The sequence below is a fragment of the Phocoena sinus genome, chromosome 1, assembly GCF_008692025.1.
Source record: "Phocoena sinus isolate mPhoSin1 chromosome 1, mPhoSin1.pri, whole genome shotgun sequence".
NCBI lineage: Eukaryota > Metazoa > Chordata > Mammalia > Artiodactyla > Phocoenidae > Phocoena > Phocoena sinus.
Genome location: NC_045763.1, coordinates 152,037,391 through 152,051,451, shown reverse-complemented (window position 1 = coordinate 152,051,451; position 14,061 = coordinate 152,037,391). Strand labels below are relative to the sequence as shown.

The 14,061-nt window shown below is 55.5% G+C and overlaps 1 protein-coding gene across 3 annotated transcripts in view; it reads left to right on the top strand.

Annotated features, from left to right (window-relative positions):
* Window positions 1-1,886: 1,886 nt before the first annotated feature.
* Window positions 1,887-14,061, top strand: part of CDK18 (cyclin dependent kinase 18) — a 31,892-nt gene continuing 19,717 nt past the window's right edge. Inside the window, exon 1 of one of the 3 annotated variants that reach the window (XM_032635545.1) lies at window positions 1,887-2,131. The gene's annotated coding sequence lies outside the window, so the exon portion shown is untranslated. The remainder of the gene's footprint in view (window positions 2,132-14,061) is intronic. The other 2 variants (XM_032635552.1, XM_032635535.1) reach the window with 2 other exon arrangements.

Sequence of the window (14,061 nt, the reverse complement as noted above, 5' to 3'; positions counted from 1 at the left end):
TCCAGCCCCACCAACTCTAAGCTCTGGCCTCACAGAGCTGTGTAGCCGTATCTTCTCACCCCTGCACTGTGTACATCTTATCCCTGCTGGAAAAACAGAAAAGCCCTTCCTCCCCTCCATTGTCCTCTCCTCCTGTAACCCTCAGTTCAAGCAGAACCACCCCTCCAGGCGGCCACAGCTCTAACCTTGGCCCTCCACCCCGGAATTGGTCACTTACTGCCCCATGAGACGGTGAGCTTTCTGAGGGGGAGGGCTGCATTTCATTCTTCTTTCGTGCCCAGTAAATTGGCCGTTATTTGGCATATAAGAGATGTTCAGAAGACTTTGTTGAAACCTGTTGACCTCATCCATCCCCCCGGTTCCTTTGGCTTCATTCTCTCTAGTCCTCTAAAATACAGTCGCTTAGCATAGCTCCTTCCCTGCCTCTGCATGGACTCCTCCCTGCAACCCTAGTATTCTTATCACACACGTGGATTATGGAGCCAAGAAGGTTGCTTCCTCTCCTGAAAGCCTGGAGACTCTGGATCCATCCGCTCTTTGCAACCCTTCAACACTCGGCAGTTTTATTCTCAGAGTGCGTGTGCCCAGGAAATCTGCATGCCCTGGCAGGGAAAACATAGGTAGCAAAGAGTTGGGAGGCCCTTTGCCAGGTGGCCCTGCAGACTACCCACAAGTCACTCTCCTGATGGGCCCAGTGTCTTCCTTCTCCCTCCCAAGTCCAAGCCCTGTGGAGTTGCGAGAGATCTTGTGCTACAGGTTGGATGCAGGCTGATGTTGGAGGGCAAAACTCAGGCCCATGTCTTCCAGAAAGAAAATTTTCCTATCCTCAACAACTCATTCTCTCTAGGGAAAGGGCCCCAGGCTCAAAGCCTAGGACTTAAGAAGTGGCATTCACTTTTGATCAATCTTCAGAAAGTGTTCAACAGAAACACATCCCCACTGTAGACTACCCTTCCTCAAGAGACCCCTGACAGGGCCCCCAGACTGCAGAGGCCATGTCCAATGGCAGGGCAGAGGCCACAGACCTCCCTGATTTGGTGCCCATCTCTTCTTCAGGAGGAAGCAGGGCTGGGAGGGGCCCAGATGGGGCCACTTCATTCCATCCCAGTTTTCCTTCGATCCCTGAAGTCTGATGGTAGAGGGAGAGGAGGAGAGGCCACTGGCCTGGATCCTAATCATGGCTTGCCACTAACCTTGTGGGACTTTGGGCCAATCCAATATCCTTTCTGGGTCTCAGTTTCTCCTTCTCTAAAATGAAAGCTGGACTAGAACTAGCTATTCTGTAAGGCTTCTTAGATGATTCTCAGTTGGCCTGCGGGGTTTAATTCCAAAAGGACAAACTGCATTTCTCATCAGGGGAGGAAGTGGGAGTGATGATTACCTTTACTTACCTAAAGGTAAGTGACAAGTTCCACTGGACAGGACAGAGGGACAGCCCTGCCAGGAATACTGTTGTCAAGAACTCTAAGAACGAAAATGACCAACAGGACCTGGCCATGCACATTAGCTCCTGCGGTGCCAGGTGCTGGGATCCAGGTTCAGACTCAGAAGGTTGGAAGGGCTACACCTAGGGGTGGACACTCAGCAAATCACCCCGTGCCCTGGCCCCAGTCCTGGGTGAGTCCGGAGGGCCTCATCCCCTAGTGTAGGCTCTCAGGGCCAGTCCCACAGGGCTGGTAGAAGCCAGGCCTAGGAACGAAACCGGAAGAGGCACTTGGACCCTGGTTCCCAGAGTGGGAGAAAGGGGTGGGCACCCGGGCAGAGGGAGCCAGCCCTGGGGATTGGCAGCGGCAGTGGGCAGGGCGGGAGGGACGGGGGAGGAGTCAACTTGTACGTGTGAAAAACTCTGGCGGGGGCCGGGCTCTTCCCTTCCTCTTCCTCCTCCCCCTCCCTCCTCTTCCCCACCTTCCTCCACCCCTTCCCTTCCCCTCCCCTTCTCCCTCCTCCTCCTCCTCCTCTTCTAGCTCAGGTTGCAGCTTCTCTGGGGAGTCGCTCACCTTTCCGGAGCTGGGGAAGCCGCCCCGAGCCCGGGCAGGGACCCCAGCAGGGCGCAGGGCACGACGCCCAGACCCGCCGCACCCCGGCCGTCGCTGGCTGGAGCTGGCGCGCCGCGGACCCCAGGACACGCGCGGTGAGTCCCGCGGGCGGCGCGCTGTGTCCGGCCGGCTGGGCGGGCGGCGTGCCGGGGGAGGAAGGGGAGGTCGGAGGAGGGGGCACCGCGGCGCCGGGTGAACGAAGCAAAGGTAAGCGGAGCGGCTCTTAAAGGCGCCGTTCTGCTTTTGCCCTGGGGAGAGAGGTTGGAGGGAAATACCGGAGCGACACGGAGAGGTCCGAGATCACGAGGCGAGTGGACAAGAGTGTTGGGGGGTGGGCGATGCCCTGCAAAGGTCAGTCCCAGGTTCCAGGTGCTTAGGAGGGAGGACTGTTTTGCCTTCTCAGATCCTCCGCCCCCCCCCCACCCCCCCACTCCCGGGAGTCTCCACCGGTACTCACTTTGGCCCCCGGGCTCCTAGGAAGCAAAGTTTTCCACCCCATCGGGAACCAGGCGCTTTCTCAGTTCCCTTCTTTATGGGAAGGGCAAGCGTCAGGAGTCTCCGGTAACGGGAGAATCCGCCAGTGTGGGACCACATCCCGCCTTGAAGGCCTTTCTGGGCTCCGGTGAACTTTCCAGAGAGGCAGGCTGTGGCTGGGTGGGAGGCCAGGGCCCTGGGGTGAAGGTGGAAGGACAGGACACGTGAAGCCCTGCAGGTTCCAGCGCTGAGGGGTGTGTGGGGGGCCAAGTGGGGGCCTCTGGGGTTTACTGTGCCTCTTCTCTCCCTGCCCACCCGGGAGCCCAAAGGGGCAGTACCACCTCCCCACCCAGCAGCAGCGGGCAAAGGGTTAACGCAGCGGTGGGAAAGGGTGGGTGGCCTGTTGGGAGATGTGGCTTGAGGATTCTTCTGTCTCGGGGGAGATGGTCAGGAATCAGAAATCTGAGGTCCGCCTCGCTGGAGGCCTCTGTTCTCTCCCTGTTAGGGGCGGGGGGTTTCTGGAGCTGTCTGCAGGCTGGGAGTCCGGTTGTTGAGACAGTAACTGATCTTCTGTGCTTGGGGTCAACGCCCTGCTAGGCACCAGTGACCTCTTTCTCATTCTGTCTGAGCCCCTTCCCGACAGCAAGGGTGGGAGAGTTGGGGCTGTGAGGAGTGGGGGTCAGCTTCCCAGAACCTCAGCCCCACCCCCAGCCCAGCCCTCAGCAGTTCCCCAACTGTGTCCTGGGCCCTGTGACTCACTGACACCACCAGCCTGCCCCTCCTGTGTCAGCGCCCTGTGAGATTTGGCATGTTCGTGTGACGTTTTCCACTGGGCATGGGCACACAGCACATTCCCGGACACTGGACTGAGGGAATAGAATCCTCGAGGACGAGGATGCCTGGAATGTCTGGCTGACAGAAATGTCCTCAGAGATCCCCTACCTTTCCTCTGCCTTGGCCAGGGGGCTGGGACCACCTTGCTTAGGGTTGGGGGAAGGCGAAGATGGTCCCAGGCAACACTGGCTCCTGGCTTTGGGTCTGCATCTTGAAGGTGTTCTGGAGAGAGGGTCACCTTGCTACAGCAGAGCTACTGTCTCGGGTTACCCTGCCCCAGTCAACCTCCTGTGCAGCTGATGAGCCTGTGAGGCTGACCTCCCCCGAGCCCTGCAACCTCATTGCCCACTGGGACTCTCCCCGCTGGCTGCCCACGCCCCACCAGGAGCCTTCATTCTTCCCCAAACTTACTGGGGTTTCCAGAGCCAGAGTAGACTTCAGTAAGTTGCATCCGATTTCTGAATGCCTCGGTGGCTACCATTTTTTGATTTTATTTTTGACTGGGCATTTATTATTGATTGGGTGCCACACAGCTTTATGAAGTAGGTATTATTATCTTCATTTTATGGTGAGGAAACAAGGACTCTGAGATACCAACCTTCCCAAAATCCACAAAGGTGGGATCCAGCCCATTACATCTGACCTCAAGCCCCCTGGCTCTTAGTTCCTGCCCCATCAAGGGAGATGCCAGCCTACTCTGGAGTTGTCTGACTCTATAGCAGTCCTTGGAGAAGGAAGGATGGGGCTGGTGCTGTGAGTAAGGAGGCTCCCCCGTATCCTGTGTCAGGCAGAGCCAAGCTTCTCCATGGATTGCAGGAGAGAGGGTACCTGGTCTGAGGAACAAGTAGGTTTTTGGTCTAAGATCTCATGGGACTGATCGAGCTGCCTGCCTTGGAAGCCTTCCCATCGGGCCTTGAGGAGATGAAGCTGCCTTTATGGCTGCATTTGTTTTCTCGACAGACCCAGACTGTCCTCTGCCAAGCTGGCCTTCCTGTGCCCAGGCAAACAAGCCCCATACTATAGGGCAGAGCCTCGCTTGGCTTCTCCCAGCTCCTACTCCAGCTGTGCCTCTACTTTCTGGGGTCACCCTGTTTTGGACTTTTGTCCAGCATCTCCATCCATCCCTCCGTGGATTTCTTCTTTCCTTCCCTGAGTTTGAGGCCTAAAGGAGAGGACCAGCCCAGCTCCTGCAAGTATCAATACCAACTGTGTGACTTCTCTCTCCCCAGCAAACTCTTGAGCTTCTCCCAGCCTCAGTTTCCTCATCTGTGAAACGGGGATCACAATAAGGAGGTTTGTTGCATGAATTAAATGAAGTAATGCATTGGCACACGGCAAATGCTAAATAACCGGCAGCTGTATTTGTTATTTGGAAGGGAATTCCTAGTTATCACACTGTACCTGGCTTTCAGTAGAGACGGAGGCAGGCTTTCCTGATCCCATCAGGCCGGGCCCTTAGAGAGTATCTTTCCTGTTCCTCCAGGTTGGGGAGGAGGGCTCTGTGTAAGAGAATGGCGGGTGGGGTGGGATACCAATTGGATGAGAACCTGCCAGGAGAGGACCAGGAGTCTGTGCCGTGGGACTGTACCTTACCCTCTATCCCAGTTTCTAGGATGAGTGAGGTGGGACCTGGAAACCCAACAGCTCCCTTCTCTGAGGGCCTCTGGCAGGGTCTCCTTTCCCTGGGGTAAGAAGACCCTCCCCCAGTACTTAATTAATTGCAGTCCCTGTTCTGCTCTGTTGTCCAGGAGGGAGTGGCTGGCCTGGATCCAGACTCACCCGATTAGCTTCACCCTGTTGGGTGTGAGTCACATTTCTCTTCCCCCGTCCACCCTGGACCCTTCGCCCTACCCTCCTGGCATTAGCTGCTGAGTAGGCATTTTCCCATCTCCAGGGGGTGGGAGCAAACCGAGGTCTTGTCCTGGTCCCCACAGCGCATGTGTGCGCACACACGGAACCCAGCTCTGAGGCTGGACTCCTGGCAGCTCAGGCAGAGGGTCTGGGACCCAGGAGCATGACAGAGCCAGTGGCTGGGCCTGGCAGGAGCTGGCCAGTGGCGCAGCAGCAGATCAGGAAGAGGGAAAGTTGTAGGCGCATCTCAGCCAGACCTCCTGTCTGAAGGAGAGTGCATCTGTTCCTGAAATCTCCATGGTTCTGTCTGCGGAGGAGGAGCAATGAGGAGGCGGGTGTGAGAATTGCCTTTGAACTGAAAAGGGTCTTGAGGCTTCCCGAAGGCATGAATTACCCTGGTGAGACAGGACACCCTGGTCTTGGAGACATTGGCCCAAACTTTTGAAGGGACAGTGGTGAGACCCTCTTTCTTGGAACTCTGGATAATGGTTTTACCCTGTGCTCCCACCCTACCCTTCAAACATTAAATAAAGTCTTCCCTGGAAATAGAGGGGTCAGTGTAGACAGCATGACCCGACAATGGCCAGCTGGTGCGTTCATCAATTTTTTTTTTTTTTGCGGTACGCGGGCCTCTCACTGCTGTGGCCTCTCCCGTTGCGGAGCACAGGCTCCGGACGCGCAGGCTCAGCGGCCATGGCTCACGGGCCCAGCCGCTCTGCGGCATGTGGGATCTTCCCAGACCGGGGCACGAACCCGTGTCTCCTGCATCGGCAGGCGGACTCTCAACCACCCTGGCGCCACCAGGGAAGCCCCTCATTCATCATTTTTGTGTGTGGAGTGTGTGTCACCTGCTCACCGTGGGTGGGGGCAGTGTATGGACTCCAGGGTCAGTGCAAATCCTGCCGCTGTCGCTCAGTAAGTGGTTGCCTTAGGTGAGGGAACTTGCTCACCCGAGTTTCAGTTTCCTCATTTAGAAAATGGAAAGAGTAATAGTATTACCTCATGTGGTTGTGAGGATTCCAATGAGATAATGTCCACAATATTCCTTGAATTTTGCCCTGCCTGGTGTCATTATCCAGGGTGGTGGCAGATGGATTTAGTGGCCACATTTGGCAGTTCTCAGGACCCTGGCCTCTCCTTCATCCCTGTAGAAACCAGGGCTCAGGCCCTCAGTTGGGCAGGAAACTCTGTTCTTAAAGCATTTCTACCCTCCCTTACCCTGAGCGTCCTCTCCATTTTATCATTATTGTGGGAAGCTCTGGCAAAGTTCCAGAATGATTTTTGTCCTCACACCTTGCTTCCCTAAAGGAGCCTCCCCTTTCCTGCCTTTGGGGATCCCCTCAGGAACTGGGGCTCCTTCTCTCCTCTGGCCCTAGCCACCCAGCAAAGGAGATTCTTGCTGGGTGACCAGGCCCAGGAGGGGACGTGGCTGTCCTTCCCCACATCCTGGCAGGATCCAGTGCCTGGAAGCAGGTAGGTGGTAGGTCCTGCACTGGAGGGCATCACACTCATGACATCAGCGGTGCTGGGTCTCTAGACCCCCTCTGCTAGCAGGGCTTAGGCTGAGGCCAGGAAAGGGGGCCCTGAGCCCCTCCCTGTTACTGGCACGGAGCCCAGCTGGCAGCACCCCTTGCCACGGCTGGGCCGGGTGCCACATTGTGGGCTGACGCCAGACCTGCCTGGCTCCTTCCCTGTGCAAGGCAGCCCTCCAGTGGGCTGCTGATTTCCCTGATAATGGTGCCCGGTGCGGAGAATGCCGTCTCCTTGCCATCCTTTCCAACCCTGGGTGAGCAGAAAGGGCATGGAACTCAAAGTCACGAGCCCTCAGTTCTAGTCTCGGCTCTGCCCCATCAACCCAGTGGCCTTGGGCAGCTCGCTCCCCTTTCTGAGTCTTCCGTTCTTCACCCGAAAAACAAGGACACAGACTAGGGGATTTCTAGAGCTCCGTCCAGGATGGCTGGTTTGTGGTTCCAGCTTTTGCCAATCCTGCTGGCAAGGTGAGCTGTGCTCGGAGACCCCGGGAGGGACTCTGCCTCTGATCCCCCAAACTTTGCAGCACAGGGCCTTCCCCCAGCTGAGGCCAGGGCAGCTGGTCCTTGCCACAGCTTCAGTGGATGAGAAAGGCCTGGAAGACCTCCTCCTTGTCAGATAAGAGGAAAATAAGTACTTCCCAAAGGAGTGGGTGCCGGATTCAAACGCCATCCAGGCACTGATGCCCAAGGGCAAAGCTTGGCGAACCATGGCTCTTGGCCATATCCAGCCTATATTACTCGACCCGTGAGCTAAGAATGATTTTTATAGTTTTAAGTAGTTGGGAAAAATTCAAAAGTTGAAAGTAATATTTTGTGACACTTGAAAATTACATAAAATGCGAAGTTTCGTGTCCACAGTGAAGGTTTACTGGAACACAGCCACACATTCATGTACATCTTGTCTGTGGGTCCTTTATGGGGATAGAGCTGTGTAATGGCAGAGACCATATGGCCACAAAGCCTAAAATACTGACAGTCTGGCCTTTTACAGAAAAGTTTGCCGACCCTGCTCAAGAAAACCATAGTTCTCCCAATGTTTGCACTAAATAGTTCTGGAATCTACCTAAAAATACTTTTTTCATTTAAAAAGAAGCGTTACTTCTTCTTCTTCTTCTTTTTTTTTTTTTTGTGGTATGCGGGCCTCTCACTGCTGTGGCCTCTCCCATTGTGGAGCACAGGCTCCGGACGCGCAGACTCACCGGCCATGGCTCACGGGCCCAGCCACTCCGCGGCATGTGGGATCCTCCCGGAGCAGGGCACGAACCCGCGTCCCCTGCATCGGGCAGGCGGACTCACAACCACTGCGCCACCAGGGAAGCCCCGTTACTTCTTCTTTTAACATTAGCAGTGAATGTTCATTATGGAAATATTAGAAGATGCAAATAAGCAAAAAGAAGGTATTAAAATAACCCATAATTCTGCCACCCTGTTATATAACTACTGTTAGCATTTTAACTTAGATCCTTCTGGAATATATATATGTGTGTATGTGGGGGGGGTATGTATACACACACACACACATATATATATATTTATATCCTTCTGGATTATATACAGTGTATTTACATATATTTATATAGTGTACATGTATGACACATGTATATCTAGCACACATACAGCTTTTACAAGTGGTACACAAATGCCCTTTTCATTTAAATACACATCTCAAACTATTTGCTGTCTCGGGGACTGTCCTAGGCCCAGTGGGGTAATTCTAGGATCTCAGACCCTAGGGGAAGATCTAGACCGAAATGCCCAGCAGGCAGTTGGGCCTGTGTGTGTGAGGCTCAGGGGCTTGGTGGGGCCAGAGCTGTGGATCTGGGAGTCATCAGCACATGGGTGGTGGTTTCCACCGCAGGAGAGCATGAGGTCACCAGGATGAGTGTAGATGGGGAGGAACAAAGGGCCAAAGAGGGAACTCTCAGGAACACCGACATTCAGGGACAGGTAGAGGAAGTAAGTCCACCAGACAAGGGAGGGAGAAAGAAGCAGGAGAACCAGAAGGCTCGGGGAGGGGAAGACAAGCCAAGAGCCTGGGACAGTGCCTGGTGCTGAGTGGATACTTGTGAAGTGAGAGAGGGTCTAGGAGAAACCAGTGCCACCCCTGAGCTCTGGGCGGCGGGTGCCGCTGATGGGACGTTTAAAGAACAGGTGAACAACTGCAGGATGTTCAGAGGCATCCCAGAGGGGGCCTTGGAGACAGAGAGGAGCAGGGAGGTGGTCCAGGCCGAGGCGGCCGCCTGGACCCAGCCTGGTGAGAGGGTGGCCATGCTGAGTGTGAGGAAGCCCGCTTGCCCTAAAGGATGGAGAATGTTGGCCAGGGTCCTTCAGAATGTGGGCCTGGCGTTGTTGGGCCAAACTGGTGGCGGTGGAGGCCTGGGAGTGCAGTATAAATAGAACTGTGGTCTGGAGGTGCTGGGAAACCCTCCCCTCCCGCCCTCCCTGCTCACGTGACTGAGCAGTCCCCCGGGATGCCAGAGCTTGAAGGCCCCTGCCGTTCCATTGCTAAAGTTGGGCATGGCGAGAAAACCAAAGAGATGTTTACAAAGATCCCACGACAGGTTCTTCAATCTGCACAAGGGAAGGCTGAAGGAGAGGTGACCTGGACGCTCTTTATTTCTCCTCCTACTGATTGTATAGAGGATGGTGGGCATCAGCAAACAGAGAGGAAACAGTTGTGAGCTGTTTCCATTGGGATTTAGGAAGAAAGACCTAAGAAGAGGTTCCAGACTCTGGAATTTTAAAAACACTGTGTAGTAGGTGAGGGACCTTCCTTGAGGGTCTTTAATGGATGCTGCTAAGAGGAGTGGAAAAGGGTCTTCTCTGTCTGAGAGGTGAGGCAGGCCTGGTCTGGAAGCAGACATGGGAGACAGAGATCTTGCCTGCGCTGGCTCCTTGCTCCAGCCTCTGGTCTGGGATGTTACGCACGGTCAGGACCAGAGCTGACAGAAGGGCACCTTGTCCCATCATATCACTTAGAAATCCAGAGCCTCCACAGAGATTACAGGCCAGCCTTAGCTGGGTCTCCAGAAAAGGCTAAAAAGAAAATACCAGAAGATGATATATGTGGCTTCATTCCTTGAGCCTTAGGAAGCCAAAAAGAACAGAGTATCAGCGGGGCTGATGTGGGGCCCACACCAATGGGGCAGGGGGGTCAGGAGGGGTCATCTGTAGGGGTCGAGGCCAAGGTCTGAGCCTGGGTAGTGCACCTGACCTGTGAGGCCATAGAAATCTGCCCCTAGGAGATGGGAGCCCATGAGGAGGGCCCCAAGGTCTGCCAAGCCCCTCTCCACAAGCCCTGGAGGCCCCAACTCGGTGCATGTTCAGTTGGTACCTCTCTTTAGGATCGTTTACACCCCCTGTCCATCCCTCACTGTGCTGTGGCACCTGCCAACCCTGAGGCCTCCACAGACCTCGCTGGGGGAGTTGCTGCTGGGCAGGAAGCTGCCCCCTCTGCCCCAGCCCACACTCCCCCCACTACCATGGGGAAGAGTTGGCTGGAGAAGGAGGGCTAGGTTACAGATGAGGCTTGGAGTCCAGTGGGCAACTGACAGTCTCCTGGCAGCCCTCTTACCTCCAAACAGCTCCCAGAACCAGGAATTTTCAGCTTTTATAGATTTGCTCACTGATCATTTGAGGGTTTGCTTGGTGCCAGGCCCCATGTCAGGCACATGGGGGTGTTAATGATGAGTCAGACCCAGTTTTTGCCCTTAACAAGCCCGCAGGCAAACTAGGGAAACAGACAAGCAGTTACAGTACAGGGAGCGAAGGGTGCTACTTGGGGACGTCCAGAATGCCGTGGGAGCACAGATGAGGGGCCCCCACCTGGCTGGGCCAGCAGGGTTTCAGGCTAGAGAGGACACGAGGGGCATCGTAGAAGGCGTCCAGGAAGAGGTCATGCCTGACAGGAGCCTTGAAGATGGGAACACTTTTCTGACTTTCCCCTTGTCCCGGGCCCGCAGGTCCCTGGGTTCCAGTTCCCACTGAGAGCCAGGAGAAGCGAGGAGGAAAGATGTCCCAGAGAGTCCAGGGCTGGTTGACGGACCCCCGGGCTTGCTCTAGTGTGCCCAGAAAGAGGGCAGGACCAGGCCATCCTCGTGGGCTCAAGTCCCACCTGCTGAGAGTGGGGCTGGCCTGACAAGGAGAAGATAGACGTAGAAACAGGTCCCTGGCCTGCCTGAGAGTGAAAGGGGCTGCACACAGACAGACAGTGTTCTGGAGGTTCAAGGTGCCAAAAGGTCTTTGTCTTCGATGGCCCTAATGTTTAAATGTCTATAGAGGAAAGAGGCTTGAACGAGTCATTATGGTGCACTGGCTGCGGTCTAATTCAGCCGTGTGTTCATTCATTCCACAAACACTGGCTGAGCACCTGGTGGGTTCCTTCCACTGTGAGGCGCTGGGGAAGCAGAGCTGCCTGAGACCATGCTCTTGCCATGAAGACATCACCATCTAGTTACGAATGTGCACAGGCTGCTCTGGAAGCATCTCATTTTACCTTGAGGGAGGACGGGTGGCCACGTGCGGCTTCCCAGGGGAAGCAACACTTGAGTTGAGCTTGGCAGCGGTTTTTACCTAGGGAGAAACGAGGAAGGGCATCCCAGGCCAAGTGAAGGTTCATGTGGGCCGTGAGTGTGGTTTACCCTGAGAACGCCAAGTACATTTCATAAAGCTGGACCCCCCAGGGAGGGGTGAGAGCTGAGACAAGGAGGAGACAGGGGTCAAAACACAGGAGGCCTAGTCTTCTGGCCACTGGAGTTTGGACTTTTTCCTGAGGGTGGTGTTAATATTGAAGGATTTAAAATAGGGAAGTGACATCATCAGAAAGCAACGGAGAAAGTTAGGTCTCGCAGCCAGTGGCAATTGGATAGGAGGTTAGGCATTATCCCCATTTAGCAGAAAAGGAAACTGAGGCATCGGTGCCTTCCCAGGTCATAGTGCTAGTAGGTGGGAGAGCTGGGACTTCTTCCATGACTCCAAAATGAAGAGGATTTTGGAGAGCAGGGCTGGGCAGCACGTGGCCCTCACTGCGGGACTTTTGCATCAGGTAGGACGCCGTGGAGGCTAGTGGTGCATTTGTCCAGGGCAGGGGCCACCCTGAGCCCCAGACGCTTCGCCTCCTGACCGGCTTCTCGCAGGTTAGTCCTGCCTGCTCCTGGAAGGCCTTCCCCGCCTGCTTCCTGCGCTCCAACGGGGGCTGTGAGAATCTTCCCTGAGCTCTGTCCCTGTGTCCAGAGCATCTGTTCGCTGGCAGAGTGACCACAGGCCTGTCTGTCCCCTTGATTCTGACCACTCAGAAGGCCCCAGGCTGACAGCCTCTCTCATCCAGGCAAGAGCTTGCGGAATGAGGTGAGTGATGAGGGCTCCAGGGCTTCTGCTTCTGCTTCTGCTTCTCCCACTGCCTCTCAGCTCCAGCCAGTCATGCGGTGACTGGCTTCTCCTGAGGTTTGTCACAAACTAGGGAAGCTAAAGCCTCAAGCTGTGCAAAGCAGGGTCAGCTAGAAGATGAAGGAAGAGATGGTATCTGCCGGCTCCCTGCAGGCACACTTCTACTGCAAGGAGGGAGTGGCTCTGAAGTCTCAGCTCATGACGTCTGCAGACTTGGTCAGCTGTGGCCTCTAGTTGTTTTGAAACCCGCCCAAAGGCCCAGAGTGGCTGAGTGGCTGAGGTGGGGGCAGGAAATGGGCAGCCGAGAATGTCATAAGGATCCTAGCTGGTGGTCAGCCTTTGGGACCAAGGGTCAGACCCTCTGGGCTTCAGAAAGTGGGCAGCTGGAAGTTACGTCCTTCCTCCCCTGTCCCTGAACTCACAGAGACTGAGCGCTAAAAGAAAAGGAAACAAAGCCAAAAGAGGGACTTGGAAAAGTATCTGACATGTGCCTGGAATGCAGCAGGTGCTCCATGTGCTGGTGAAACAGCCAGCCAGGCCCGCTGTATGTGGCCAGCATTAGGCACTGGAATCAAAGCACCCCTGATGAGGGAGGCACGAGAGAAGTCCTCACTGTGATCTCGTGGATGATGCACTTGCATGGAGTGTGCCCGTCAGATGGGCACCCTGCGGTCCTAGGGGCTCTGGGAAGCTTCTGAAGACCCAGGACCTGAACTGCATGCTGTGTTGGGGAGTGGGGAGAGCAGAGCCCGAGAGGAACGGGGGGGCAGGTCTTGAAGGACCATGGGTTGCAGGCTTTATTGTGAGTGGGACTTTATTCAGGAGGAAGGCAAAGGGGCTTCTCATAAGGGTTCCCTGAGGAATCTCAGAGCCTGGCTCCCTGGAGGTTAGGAAGTGAAGCTGCCCTCCTCCCTCTGCACCAGTCTGCAGCCAAACTTCTGTGAGAGGGAGGCTGTGGCCCAGCTCCCCTGGATGCTCTTGTCGATCTCCTTTTCTGCCTCCATGGTCTCCCGGTCTGGGTCGCCCAGGTGTCCCAGCCTAGAGGCAGGTGTTAGTTCTGGGGCCTGGCAGAGGTCGTCCAGGGGGTGGGGAGCGGCAGGCCACCTCTGCACTACCTGGATGGTGGGCCCGTGGGCCAGCCTGGCCTGCCCCGTGGATAAGAGCAGTCAGCTAGGAGGCCCAGGTCCCCTGCCCGGCGTGGCCCTGCCGAGTTGCATCAATAATTGGGGGGACCCCTCCTGCCTGGCCTTTCCATCTCCATCTGGTGGCTCAGGCCTGCCGATTGCCAACCATGTTCCCTGTTCCCTGGTCCTCTTCCATCCCAAGGCTTCAAAGTGCCTTATGGGCTCTAAGAACGTCTGTGAGGGATGTGTCTGATGCGCTTTATATGGGCCTCTTTTCTGGTACATTTTTACATCTGTGCAGGAAGTCGAGAGAAAAAGAAAGAGAGAAAAGAGAGCTAACGTTTTCTGGGTGTCTTCCTTGTGTCAGCTCGCTCAGCATCCCCACTCAGACATCCACTGGACGTGAAACACGTGCCTAAAACCCCACCCAGACCTCCAGTCCTAGCATCCCTCATCCCCACTATGGCCACCCATCCTCCCAGTTGCTCAGGCCAAACCCTTCAGAGTCCTGCTTGACTCCTTTCTCACACACCATATACAATCTGTCCGCAAATCCCTCTGGCTCCACTTTCAAAATATACCCAGAATCCAGCCACTTCTCCCCACCTCCACTGCTCTACGCTTCCCCCAGCCATCACCTCCTGACCGAGCTCCCTGCTGCAGCCAGAGGGAGCCAATTAAAACCTAAATGGGATCAAATCACTCAACCCCGCAAAGCCTCCCAAATCCCGAGGGGCCCCAACGTGATCAGCTCTCTTCTCCAGCCACACTGCTGTTCCCAGACGGTACCAAACTCACTTCTGCCTCAGGACCTTTGCACCTACC